At 40.8% G+C, this 14,323-nt stretch overlaps 1 protein-coding gene across 18 annotated transcripts in view; it reads right to left on the reverse strand.

Annotated features, from left to right (window-relative positions):
- LOC126645767 (poly(rC)-binding protein 3-like) overlaps positions 1-12,115 on the reverse strand; it is a 504,091-nt gene extending 491,976 nt beyond the window's left edge. For 9 of the 18 annotated variants that reach the window (XM_050326595.1, XM_050326604.1, XM_050326588.1 and 6 more), the window contains exon 1: positions 11,858-12,115. The gene's annotated coding sequence lies outside the window, so the exon portion shown is untranslated. The remainder of the gene's footprint in view (positions 1-11,857) is intronic. The other 9 variants (XM_050326691.1, XM_050326683.1, XM_050326676.1 and 6 more) reach the window with 3 other exon arrangements.
- Between the last annotated feature and the right edge of the window lie 2,208 nt (positions 12,116-14,323).

The following is a 14,323-nucleotide window of genomic DNA, read 5'->3' on the forward strand; positions in this document are numbered from 1 at the left end:
GGGAGTGTTTGGTGTCATGCAGCTGATATGAGTTGCAGTTCCAGCTGTTTCATTCACTGTGGAATATTACTGTATTCAGATAATGCTTATTGTAGCAGCATTATAGCATTTTTGTAGTAGATACTGCTTACTGTGATATTTAAAATGTCTAATAAATATAGCAGAACTGTATCTTATCCATCCATACTACATTTCCAACAGAAGGTTAATGACAAGTAGTATAGGAAAAAGTGGGTTTTTTTAAAAATGACAAATGCAGTAATTCCACTTTAGCTACTAACCTACCTGTATAACATAGTAATATATGAAATAGTTTACATTTGGCTGAACTTGATAAAAACAGTGAGAGTCATATCAATCTAACTATGAAGCATTCACACTTTTTTTTTGTAAAATCATATTGGTGAAAATATTTCACATGTAGGGGCAATGACTTTAAAGTTGCAAATTATTTAAGAGCTTCAATATCACAACTTTTCTCTTTGGTTTCTGAAAAAGAGCAGAACAGCAAACTGAAAATAACATGAATGGATAGAATACTTCAATTGGAAGAAACCTACAATGATCATCTAGTCCAACTGCCTGACCAATTCAGGTGTGACCAAAGTTCAAATACATTACTAAGGGCATTGTTCAAATGTTTCTTAACACTGACAGGCTTAGGCAATCAACCAGCTCTCCAGGAAGCCTGTTCCAGTGTTTGACCATCCTTGCACTAAAGAAATGCCTCCTCATATCTAATCTGAACCTCTCCTGGTGCAGTTCTGAACTTCTCCCATGAGTCCTGTCACGAGGTTCCAGGGAGAAGAGCCGAGCACCTCCCTCTCCATGTCCTCTCCTCAGGAAGCTGCAGAAAGCAATGAGGTCACCCTTCAACTTCCTCTTCTCCAAACTAGACAAGCTCAAAGTCCTCAGCAGCTCCTCACAGGATATGTATTACAGCCCTTTCACCAGCTTTGTTGCCCTCCCCTGGACACGCTCAAGGATCTTCACATTCTTCTTAAACTGTGGGTCCCAGAACTGCACACAGTACTCAAGGTGAGGCTAAACCAACATTGATGCCCTTCACTTTTTGAAATACACTTTTCTTTTCTGTCCTCTGTTTACATTATACTTCAAGGATCACAAATAAAAAATGTAAGTTCTCTTTTCCAGTAATTTTAAATTTAAAAAATGTGTGCAGAAAGTTAGTAATTTCCAGTTTCCCAAACGAAGTACTCGTGCCAAAGCTACATGAAATCCAATGCATTCTTGATTAAGACTATTAGATAGTCTGACTGGAAAATTATTTTGTTTAGAGCATAATGGCTACCTCCTATTTGAAAGATTAATGCTTAGAATATTGCATCTGTGCAAGTCTTAAAATATCAACTCTCACCAACTGAAATTTAATCCAAAGGGGAAACAGGACTTTTTTTCAAACTAAAAACAAAGGTTCTTTCTATCTTACTTGAACTATTTATAGTAAGAAACCAGAACTAAGCCAAATGAAAATGAATCTGCAAAAACCCTGTGGAACACTGCGCACTGGAAGACCAAACCTCCCAAAAGAGAAGTGTGAGTAAGGCACTTAACATATCATTCACTCTCTGAGGGTCAGTAGTGAAGTCTGGTTTAAGATTAGTCATCCGTGAATGAGAAGCATGACCAGAAACCTCTTGTGTCTAACCTTAGACCACTGTCCATCCTCTGCAAGAATTTAGGAGTCTTCACCAGAGCTGACTCCTGATTGGCAAAAACTTATCTTTTTAAGCCTAGCAGTGAGCAGGACTGCTCCATACTTTGGGTCAGTAAACATCATACAGAAAAGGCCACTGAAGCTCAAGCACAAGATTAATTCAAGAATAAAGTAAAAAAAGCAGGCCGGGAACAAATTTAAGGGGAAAAGAAACCAGAAAACTGAAGCATCCTCCAAATAGAGTATGGGAACTAAAAAAAAATCCCTAAATAGTTGTAAGAAGGAGTTTGATCAGTACATGAAAGGAATTGTATGACATCTTGGCTGCAAAAGCAAGTGACTGAACTAGATAACCCAGAAGAATCAGTCATATCTTCGTAGGAGCATGCAATTCTCTATAGGTATGCTTAAAGGAAGAAAATGAAGCTTTTAAAAAATATGTTATGAAAAGACACCAGAACCCACAGAACATGATCAAAGTAAAATCTAAGATCATCAGCTAGCACTTGTGATTTCTTAGACTTTCAAAATATTTTATTTAAATAACTTAGCTAAGATTTTTTAAAACACATCTTTTATTCCAGTCTAGACAGAATGACATCATCTGCCAGCTCTGACTTCTTACAGGGTTGGGTAAACTGCTCTTTTTCAACCCTCTCCTTTAAAGAGTGGAATCCATAATGTGGTTTAGCATGTGTGTATTTCTGCATAATCTGATTGCCCCATTTATTATTTTAAAACGAATCATTAAAAAGATAACCAATAAGACCTGGGAGCTTTATATTTTATTTATTACAAAACATATTTTGGTCTTTGTCTCCTTTTCTCTGAAAGCATTCTATTCTGAATTTACTTTTATTTTTCTATATTGTTTTTTCTTATTCCAAGAGAAACTTTAAGCATACATTACCATTTAAAAGTAAACTTAACACAGTCTGTACATATATAGCACACTACAGGTGTAGCTATGAGACAAAAAGGGGTAGAAAGATGTTTTACTTGGGAGCCATAAACACTGGGTTAATAAACAGTGGTACAAGTCAGTATGGAATATGCTGGGGCCCATGAAGGAGATGCACAAGAAGGTTGTGAGATGGAAGTGTGAAGCTGCTGGTGGGAATGCTGAGCACTGGACTTTGTCAATCATGATCCAAGGAGGTAAAATAAACCCCAGCTTGCAGGCACCGCTCTGCTCAGCAGGGGTAATGAGGGACAGGGTAGCCATTCGTGAGGAGTACGGTACTCCAGGACCCTCTGCCACCCTGCCACTCTTCAAGCTGTCCCCAAGGAAATAAAGCCTTACTTGATCATGTAATTAAAGACCACATTAGAAAGGTGTGCCTATGGATGATGAGGTAAATACAAAGAAAACATAAATACTTCCTTTTTGTAACTTTTAAGTGCTTGATTTTGCCTCCTAAGTGGTTTTAGCATCTTTTTTTCCTTTGCATGCAGCCATTTTAACTGTTCACTGTAAGTACTGTCCCAGGTGGCTTCTTCTTTCCATTGTGTTATCACTCCTTGTCTTCCCAGCCAGCCTCTCTTCTAAATAATTTATAACTCAGAATCTCACCAGGACTTTCAGACTAAGAGCACAGATCCATCATCAGCCTAAGTCAATTTTATGCTGCCCTTTCCTATGCCCCCCCTTCTCTTTGCCTTGAGGCGGCTGTAATGTTAATATGAGCAGTTAGTCAGATGGATCAAAGATCTGATTGGGATGAATTTTTCTTTTTTCATATTACTAGCTGCAGCACACCATTTAGAGGAAGGAAGGAGGAGTATGCAGGACTTCCTCTGCAGAAGCATCTGGAATTAGATCAACTTAAGCTGATCTTGAAACTATACTTTAAAATGACAGTGTGTAGCTCCCTTTCAGCCTGAGGTTTTACTTTCTAACATTAGTCGCACTTTCTTCCAATCCAGCTTCCGTCTCTGATATTTGTCTTGGGCCTTTTATCTCTTGTGTTCTGCTAAATCTTATTAATCCCATTCCTGTGCAGTGCCTTTCTTTCTTCCATCCTCACTCCTGAGGACATCCCCAAACTTACCTTTTACTTGGCATTTTTGCTTATACAGGTACTTTGTTACCCTTTTCTTTAATCCTTTTCGTGATTCCAGGTATTTTGCTATACCTGATTTTGCCTTCCATTGCTTATATCTCTAGACTGCACATATAGGTGTCATACATAAGCAAAATCCAAGTGAGAGTGCAAATTTAGAAGTTGCTTTTAAGATCTTAGCCTTGAAGATCGAGCCTGAGTTTGGCTTTGCAATATGTACCGAAAAGATCTCACAGGAGTGCATGATCTGATATTATCCATATGGCACTGCAGATTTCACCTTCAGACTTGAAAGAATCAAAATCCTCCTCTTCCCAATACTTGCGTATTGCTAGGCAGGGGAATCCTGCCAAGCCCAAATGCTAATACGAGCACCTATCCCCACTCAAAAAGCAGTCTTAAACTAAGCTGGTGGCTAGGAACAGTCAAATCTACAATTCTTTTCTAGTCTCTACCCCACATTACCACTGAAATTTAGCTATAAAAAGAGAAGAAAAATAAATTATCCTCTCCTGGTCTTTCATTTTACTATTACTGCTTCTTAAAATTTTGTCTATGTACTACAAAATCCAAGAGAGGGGTTGCTGAGATGACTAATTAGTTGATGCCTGTAACATAGAATCACAGAACAGTTTGTGTTGGAAGAGACCTTAAGATCATCTAGTTATAATCCCCCTGCCATGGGCAGAAATATCTTTCATTAGACCAGGCCCCATCCAACCTGGTCTTGAACACTTCCACGGATGGGGCATCCACAACTTCTCTGCACAACCTGTTCCAGTGTCTCACCAGTGTCTCATCTAAGACATGTAAAGAATTACCGATGAAGTATCCATCTGCTTCCAGAATTCATAACATATTTTTATACCAGGTAAAAATCTAAATATAGACAAAATAATTTCTTGCACACAGATGGACATACAGAAACATACAGCTAAAACATTATATTTTTGTACCATATAGAATTAATATATTTAAAATGTTCCTATTCTTGAGATATGCTTTTTTTTTAGACCTTAGATTTTAGAAAGGACTTGCAATTTATTTTATCCTGCCACAGAATCAAGCAGTGACATGTTGCAGAAATCAAGTGAAAGTGCCAAGGAATTTTGATCTAGTGATGCAGACTGCCTGGAACATGAGCCATCTCATACAAGATAAGCTCCTCTGAGGTAATAATAATAGATACCTCACACCTTCCCTGTTGTCACTGTTTTAGGAGCCTGTTTGGAGTCTCTTACTTAGGTAAGAAATCCTACTGAAGTTAAGGAAATATTTAACACAAAAAGAAATTGCTGAATTTAGCCTTAGCTATGCTATCTTATTTTACAGGTAGGAACAGCACCACACAAACCCCACACTCAGTGCCACTTTAGGAGATGTTTCTCAGACCTGCAACAAGAACTCCCAAGACATGGACTTTACCTCTGTAATAGTTAAGTGAGAGATAAGCCTTAACTTTGAATTCTCATATTTTTATAGTCTAAGTCATTCCCTATTCAATACTATATGTCAAAATGTATAAGCATTTTCAAAAGGTACACAAATGAAACAGAACACACTTCTCCATTGGTATCATAACAAGTAAAGGAACCATTCACATTCTGATTTAAATATAAGTATTTACACTTGCAAAGTTGTCCCTTTCTGTTGCTGTTACAGCTTCTGTTGGGTTATACAAATTTGCAGCCTGGTCTAGTAGAAGGTGTCCCTGGAGGGTGGCCATGGCAGGGGATTTGAAACTAAACGATCTTTAAGGTCCCTTTCAACCCAAAGTCATTCTATGAAATTTCATTAAGTTTCTGGACTACTGAAAAACTCTGGGATTTTTTTCACCCAAGGAAGTCCAAGGAAGTTTACAAGTACCTCATGGCCAAGTGATGTATTCTCCTCCAGAAAGACAGATGTTTTTGTTTACCCTGAGGGGTTTTCTAAGCCCAGCTCAGGATCCCCTTTCCTTCCCAGCTGATGTTCCTTGTCTTTCACCACACTGAAGCAGCAGTCATTAGGGATACTGAAGCAGCCATCATGACCTGAAGATATTGCTCCAGATTTCTAAGGCTGGCTTGTAGCTGTTTTATAGTGAGCTCACCAGGTGATAGAATGCCAATAATTTGACTGATAAGAGAATCATACAGTCATGGATGTTTTATTCAACCAGAGCTCAAAGAACTCTACTACTTTGATTTGCTTAAAATTTTCATACTTTCACTGCAGATTGAAAAAAAAAAATCTTTATGGGAACTTCAAATGATTCATTAAAAAATATACTGTTTCATGCAAAATGCCAATACATTTGAAATAGACCATGTCACCATATGTGTGCACTGGTTTTGACTGGGATAAAACTAATTTTCTTCACAGCAGCCAGTATGAAGCTGTGTTTTGGATTTTAGCTGGAAAGAGTGTTGACAACACAGGGATATTTTCATTACTGCTGAGCAGTGTTTGTACAGCATTGAGGCCTTTTCTGCTTCTCACCCAACACCACCAGTGAGGAGGCTGGAAGTGCACAGGAAGGTGGGAGGGGACACAGCTGGGACAGCTGATCCCAGTTGACCCAAGTGATATTCCTTAACATATGGCATCATGCTCAGCATATAGAGCTGGGGGAAGAAGGAAGTGGGGGATGTTCAGAGTGATGGTGCTTGTCTCCCATAGTCTGCTACAGGTGATGGAGCCAGACTTTCCTCTGGATGGCTGAATATCTGCCCATTCATAGGACGTGATGAATGAATTCCTTGTTTTGCTTTGCTTGTGTGCATGTCTTTTGCTTTACCTGTTAGACTCTTTGTCTCAAACCATGAATTTTATCAGTTTTACTATTTTGATTCTTTACCCTATCCTGCTGGTGGCAGGAGATCGAGTGAGTGGCTGTGTGGGGCTTAGTTGCCGTCTGGGGTTAAACCACAACAATATGTCATTTATATTAATGAAATTATGATAACAACTAGTCATCAAGAGGACATAGTTCTCATCAGACCTCAGTGGTCTGGCCTAAAACCTTGCTATAAAACTAGCCACTTTTTAAAATGCATACAGAAGAGAGTCTCTAAACTTAATAGTAAATCCTTCTGTGACTATTTATAAGTAAACCAACAGTCAAATTGTAATCAAATAAGGTGTAGTCCTGAACCATCCACACCTCTGAAAAACAAATGAACTAACAAATTAAGTATTTTATCTGTCATTTATGGAAGATAAGCATTTTGCTTCCCTATAATCTATTAACTGTCCACAGTATCTAAATAAATTTAATGCACAGATGAGAAAGTCACAGATGTTGCAAGGTACATAGATCCATAATCAAAATTACTGGATTCATACACCCTGTTAAAAGCATTGCCCGTTAGCAGAAATCAATACTGTGTTATAAATTTTACCCTATAAACGAAACTTAAATTGTTACTGATATGACAGGAGCATTGGAACAGGTACCCAGCTTCAAGCATGGAGTTCAAGTAGGGGATTGAACGGGAGAAACTGGCCCCACCCCACTTAAACCAGGAATTAACTGGGCTTCTCCAAGCAGATCCCACAGGACAGGAGTTGGGAGACTGACTCGTACTGAGTTTTCATTCTGAAAAAAAGCGTTCCCTTCGAATTATGTTTAAAAATGTGTCTCCCCTCATAAGACATGAAATCTCATATTCTTGTCAAGCAAATTCTGAATGTTTTACCTACAATGCCACAGCTGTTCTTGCATTTGGCTGGAGTTGGTAGAGCTGTTACATTGTGTTGTCCAAAATTAACAATAATACTCTTTTCCCTTTCCTACAAACACTTTCTCCATACAAAACAGCCTTCAGCCTACGCAGGCAAGTAGGGTATAATAGCTGGATGCAAATCCAGGGAAAACTGGAGTAAATAAAAACATACTACACAGAAGAAACACTGTATCTGGAGACCCCTCTCAACAATTATTTTCCACTTGACCTCCTACAAACAGTTGTCATCAGAGAGCTGTGTTAGCACTACCAGACTGTAATTAAGTCTTCCGTATCTCATAAAAAGGGAAAACCAAGCAGACTGCTGAATGTAAACCACGAGGTAGAGGATTTTAGTATTGTTAAGGGTGAAGGAGCACCTTGCTATCTTAGCCCTGAAAAACTCAGCCACTCCAGCACCAGATCATCAGACACTCTGCTTTCTGAAGAGACACACTCCTCCTTTCCCTGCTATACCCAAGCTCTTGTTACTGCTGACACTCATCTACATTCACCAAGACTGGGTGGGAAGGTAACTGCTTGTAGACCTGTTCAGAGTCTGGCTCTTCCGAGTAACGTGTTTCCCAGAGGAAAATACTAATTTTCTTCTATGTGTGAGCAAGTACAACAGAACAAAAATATCTATTTTATTAAAAAAAACTGTATTACCAGTGGACCAAACACAAATAGTCATCTTTACACAAGGAACTTTATCCATCTAAATATTTTAGAATTACAAACATACACTCAGATGGAAACACACTCACATGGTACCATTTAAAGCTAGTAAAGAAGGAGGCACTTAAAGAGAAGAATGGATTAATTTGTTTCCAGGTAGATTATGCTACTGATTTTTAATGTATATTGGGATTGCACTCTGCATGGATCTAGATAAAATCACTGCATCCCAATCCCAAAAATACCAGGCAACATTGCGATAGTTTTCATTTGCTTTGCTAAAAATCTAAGAAAATCTGTGATTGATACAGTTTCCTCAATAAGTATATCCAGATGAAACAGCAATTTTACCCTGCAGCAAACTGTCGCTGAATCTGACGGGTAGTCGTACTTTAGGACAAGACAAAATATACATGTTCTTCTTTTGTAAAACCACCACATTGGCAGAATAAAAACTCCTTGGACTAAGTATTTTAGACTGATATTGCATAATAGTAAGGTGTAATAATACAAGAAAATAATTTCAGTTGATTAACAGTATAGAGAAATCCCACCTTAATTTTATAGCAACGAGGTCCACAAAGTCAGAGTGACTTCTGAACACTCCATTACTTTGTTTATAGCAATTCACATCTTTATAAGGTTTGTTTCAAAAAGAAACAAAATAACCTTTAGAGGTGAATAAATACAAGGTTTGAGGTTTTATCCAAGACTCAAAACATAAATTAAAGGGACTTGTAAATAAGCAAAGTGTTGGTGTGCTTCCACTCATGTCAATGGGAACAACCACCAGAACAAACTCAACATTAACCTTGCTTCAATATTTTCATATCCAGCTGAAAGCACTCTTGCCTTTCAGTTGCTATGACAAAAAAAGACAAACACATGACTTGCTCTTTTGTGTTGTCAAACATTCTATCTCTTTTTTTTCTTCACCAATGTCAACAGCTAAGCAACCAGCGCAGGGAACTTAGTGTGTAGATTTGTGAAGTGAGCACTGCTTTTCCAGAAGCAGTTAAAGGATATCAAGACAATTCTCTTTAAAAGCTCATGTGAAAAACAATGGTATAATTTTTCCATTTCCTGACATGTTTTAGTGTTGCTGTTGTAAAAGAAAACATTAATCTCCAAACATACAATATGCACCCAATGTAAAATCTAAATAAAACGAGGCATTACTGATCTGTTGGCAATCACATCCTTTGGAAATATCCTAAATCCTGACATGTTGAGGAAAAAGTCCTGATGACTGCTGAACACAACTAACTCCTAGTGACTTCAGTAGGAGTTGTGGATATTTCAGCCATCTGTGGATTAAAATGAGGAGGCATGATTTTTATCAACAGAGCAAGAGCTTCTCAGTGCTACATGTGATTTTAACAGCAAATTCGATCAAATCAGAAAAATTGTATCACATCACAGTGCTTACCAAGAAAATGCATTTAGCTAGTAGTCAGGGTTCAGCAGAACAGCAGCTGACAAGGTAACATGCATCACCCATATTTATTTATCTAAACTGCTGGTGCACTGTGCTCGTTTTCCATCCCCTTTTATTACCCTGCATACCTTCAGGGATGATGTACGCAGCACATCAGGTGTCTCTCCCCTCGCTGCTATTAAGTGTTAGGAATGCCACAACTCACTCAAAGTATGCTTCCCACTTTCACAATATCAGCCAACCATAGCAGAAAAAAAAAAACAAAACTCCCAAGGCAAGCTGCTGTGTAAAATATTTTAATTTAGGCTAACAAGAAATGATGAAATGACTCTTGATACCACAAGACTACTTCCATGACTGCTCATTTTTGCTGATGTACGCAGCACGTGGAAAGACGGGTTATTTTGGAATTGCGTTAACTGGATAGGAAACATTAATGTTTCTGTATCCATGAAGGCCTCCAAACACAGATGAAAACATCTGTTTTAGCTCATTTGTAAACTTTTAGATGCAAAACATGATTCAATCTGTTAGAAAACCACTTAATACAAAGTGCTCTTTTGTGTACTTTGGATTCACTAGATTTCATAAGTAAATTCAAGTTTCACAGTCAGACAAGTGTTCTGCTTTTGAGCTCTGAATACTTGAAACTGTGCATCATTGTGAAGCCAGTTTTCCTTCCAAGTTCCTAAACAAAATCACTGCGTGTTTTGAAACAAACAAGGGAGATGTGAAAAATCCATGAAAAGGAGCTAGAAGTTGTTATTTTGCTTTATATTAAGTGACACTTTGCAAATGGCATCCTGCAAGTTATGCCTTAACTCCTTGTTAAAATGCAACTAAAATCTATATTACTTCACACACACAGGTAAAGTACGTAATTGAAAGTGCACTAAAAGACTTGGGGCAAATCCATGAAACATATAAATTACTTGATTGCCTCTGAATAATAAATTGTTCCCCAGCAGATTTATAATAGACTGTTTTACTGTAGAAACACATTTCTGACATCAATAGGCACAGTTTACTGAAGAGCTGAAGAATGAAAAATGGTTTAAAACAACTTTGAAACTGGGAAGTAAGTCAGACTGTAATGCTTCTGCTGGCTGGCCAAACTGATGTTTCATCTCTCCTTTTCTCACTGAACACCAATATGTGACAGCAAATGATCCATTTGCTTTGGATCACAATGCTATTTTCCCCACTCATCCCTGGAATAATACTGTCTCAGGCTGCTGGAGGAACAGAAATGCTATCAATTCACATTAGCTGTAAAGTTTTCCTTCTCAGCACTCCTCTACTGAGAAGCCAGGAGAGGAATGGGAGCCATCACCTTGAAGGTGCCAGTAATGATCTATGAAAAGATGTCCTGGAGCACAGGGGACTGAACTCTTTGGAGAGCTCTGTAGCTCTTCTGCATCCCTGACCGATTTCTCCATCAGCAGTCTCTGCTGTGCTCCTTGCTCTATGTACAGTGACTGTTTGGAAGCCTTAACACTCATCATCCCATGAACACGAAAAACAAATGCACTTCACAAACACATATGCACACACACGCTCACTCTAGAGACACACGTGCACACACACACACTCGCTCCTCCGGCATCACATGCAATTCATTCCAAGTCCCCTGTGTATTGCTTAAAAACAGAAGCCAAGCATACAAACACCAAAAAAACCCCAAAACCAACCCCCCCAAAAAACAAAACAAAACCCCAACCAACAAAGAAACCAAAAAACCCCACAACAACAAAACAAACAAAAAACCAAACCCCAACCAAGCAAAAACACCCCCCCCAAAAAAAACCCAAAAACCAAAAAACAGTCCCCCTGCCGAAAAAAAAAAAAGCCACAACCAAAAAACAACAAAACACTTAAAGGAGGAGTGTAAGGGGGAGGAAGGCGGAGGCGGGAGGGGAAGAGGCGCTGGAGGGGGAGAGGGCGAAGTAAAAAAGAGAAGCTTTTTTTTTTTTTCCTGCTGTTGCTGTGGCTCCCAAGCATGCAGAGCTAAGGAAGAGTAGTTCCCCACTTTCATCAGCTAGCTACATCCTTGGGATAAAAGGGAGCAGTCCGGAATGATGCTGAGGCTGCAGAAGGCAAAATAAGGCTTTGCAAACATGCCTGACTCCCCATGAAATTCTCTCCTCCACATCCCCTCCTCCCTAAAACCTGTCCTAAATGGAGGGTGGGGTGGGGGTGGGAGGGGAACCAAAACCAAAATACGAAAAAAGCTACTAAACAAAGCAAAGAAACCAACACACAAGGAAAAAAGTGATGAAAAGACACAACTCACCTTAACAAGGGGTGTTGGATGGGGTCAGAGAGGAGGAAGGGTATATAAAAAGATCTATTTTTAGCAGAGGTTGTGATAGTATTGAAACACACAGACACAGGGTTTGAAAGCAGGGAGAAGAGTATAAAAAAACGAGGGGGAGAGAAATTATCGAGAAGGTGTAAGTCAGTCTGGCAAGAGAGAGTAGAATCCCCAAGAAAAAAAAAGAAAAAAGAAAAAAATAAAAATTTAAAAAAACAAAAAACAAAACAAAACAAACAAACAAACAAAAAAAAACAACCACCAAATGCCGAGAGGAGAAAGAGGAGAGCGTGGCTGTGCCGGGCTTGTGTTTTGTTTCTCTTCGCTGGGGGCGGGCAGAGGCGGCGCGGCGGAGTGCGGGAGGGGTGGTGGTGGTGGGGCTGTTGTTCGCGCTTTCGGCGAGGGTCCCCTCGCTGCCTCCCCGCGGGGCTGCCGCGGCCCGAGCCTCTCCCCGGCGGCTCCGGGCGGCCGGGCTCGCTCCTCGCCCGGCTCCGGCGGCTGCGGCGGGCGCGGCGCTCCCGCTCCCGCGGCTCGCTGGGGCTCTGCAGCCGCGTTCACGCCGCCGCTCCTCGGCCACCCCCGCGCCCGCGCTCCCGCCGCCGCCCGCGGGCGCCCCCCGCCGCCCGCCGCTGCGGGCCGGGGCGCGGGGAGGCTGCGGGGCCGGGACGGCGGCGGCGGGAGCCGCGCCCGCGGGCGGGAGCGCGGCGGGGCAGGCGTTCTCCGCGGGGCTGGCGGCGGCTGCTGCTGCTGCTGCTGCTGCCGCGGAGAGCGACCCGAGCGGGCGGCTGCGGGGGCAGAAGCGCCGGTGCGGGTTCTAGGGGAGCCGCGTCCCTGCCCGCGGTGTCCGTGCGGGACCCGGGCGCCGCTCCCGCGCCCAGCCCTGCCGCGGCGCCCGCGGGGTGAAGGGAGCTCGGGGCCGGGGAGCGAAACTTGGGCATGGTGAAAGGCGGCCGGCGTTTGGACAGCTGAAACGCTGCTTGCCGGCGGCACATCTGCGGCGCTCGGTGTCGTTGGGAAAAGCATCAGCAACAAGCCAAGGAGGCTGAGAACTGCACTTATTTGTATTAAAAGTAGTAAAACTGCACCCAGCCTTGCCTTTAAAACAGAAGTGTGGCTCACAGAGAGCGGCGCCAGCAGATGATGTTCCTCCCTGGTCCAAATGGAAGCCAGTCACAGCGTTTTGTTGATGGAAGACCATCAGCGGGTCACATTTATCTCAAACAGCTGATAAAATCTAGCAAACATTAAGGTGTTACCGAAGGAAGCTTTTATCCGACTTATCACCCCCAAGAATACTCTGTGACTAAAAATAAATCCCATGGAAGTTGTTTTTAAGGAGATAAATATAAAAACTTCGGACACCTTTTTATATTTTCATTGTCTAGATCAAAAGAAATTAAAAAAAAAAAAGAGAAGAGATGGAAAAATTAAGTGCAGAGAAGTAATTGAGCTTTAAATGGTACTTTATTTCTATCTACAGTGCTATTAACAACAGTAAGTAAATATGTCTGTTTATGACTTGCGATTTTGAATTGGCATTGCCCCACAAATGATGAGAGCAAATGCAGGCCAAGCTGTTGGATTCACAACTTGCAACTGATACACAAGCTGTGCTTCAGTACCACTGTTACACTGAGATAAGCATATATAGTAAACAGTAGAAGGATATGCTCCAGTATGTAAACTCTGTAATTGTACATACTTACTCTGTAAGTATATATAGTAAATAGATATAGTAAATAGTAAAAGGATATGTTCCAGGATGTAAAGTGATGCTAAGAAAGACGCTTACGCTAGTATCGTTTGTTGATACCTGGCAGTAGATAAAGTTATCTGAAATGAGGGTTGTGGAGGGATGTAATGGTTGCTCCTAAATATTGGCCTCAGTACGCATAGAAAGGATGTTACATGAACTAGCTGCCTATATGGGTTCTGCAGGCAATCTGGTTGAACAGGTTATGGTGGCCAAACTGTTGGATACCATACCATCAGTGTAATATGGCAAGGGATGTGGAGTGCCTAGTTTTATTCTCCATTCAGAGAGTGACTCTGGCCTTGCAGGCGCCTTTGGAGCACTCCCACAGGGGCTTTCAGGGATGTACTAGTTACCTCTGTGCTCTGGCTTACCAGTCATTTTCAGCTGAAATAGAGGAGGCGGTAAAATATTTTTGAAATAAAGTGTTTGCTGGAACCAGAACATCCTTGCTAAATTAAATAGAAAAATACACTCTCAGAAACAATCAACAATTTCTCTATCCTGTATTTTAACTCTTTTTCTTTCTCCAGATAAAGAGGCTCTTCCTATGGGTTTACAGCAGAGGAACTGAAGGAATAATAAAATTTCCAAATATCTCATATGAAGTATAAATAAAATAAGAGGATATAGTTCCTTTAGTGAGCTTCTCACAGGAATCGGAGGAAGAAGATCCTCTTCTATCTTGGTGC

The sequence above is a fragment of the Myiozetetes cayanensis genome, unplaced genomic scaffold (genome assembly GCF_022539395.1).
Source record: "Myiozetetes cayanensis isolate MyiCay16 unplaced genomic scaffold, myiCay2020 scf1, whole genome shotgun sequence".
Lineage (NCBI taxonomy): Eukaryota > Metazoa > Chordata > Aves > Passeriformes > Tyrannidae > Myiozetetes > Myiozetetes cayanensis.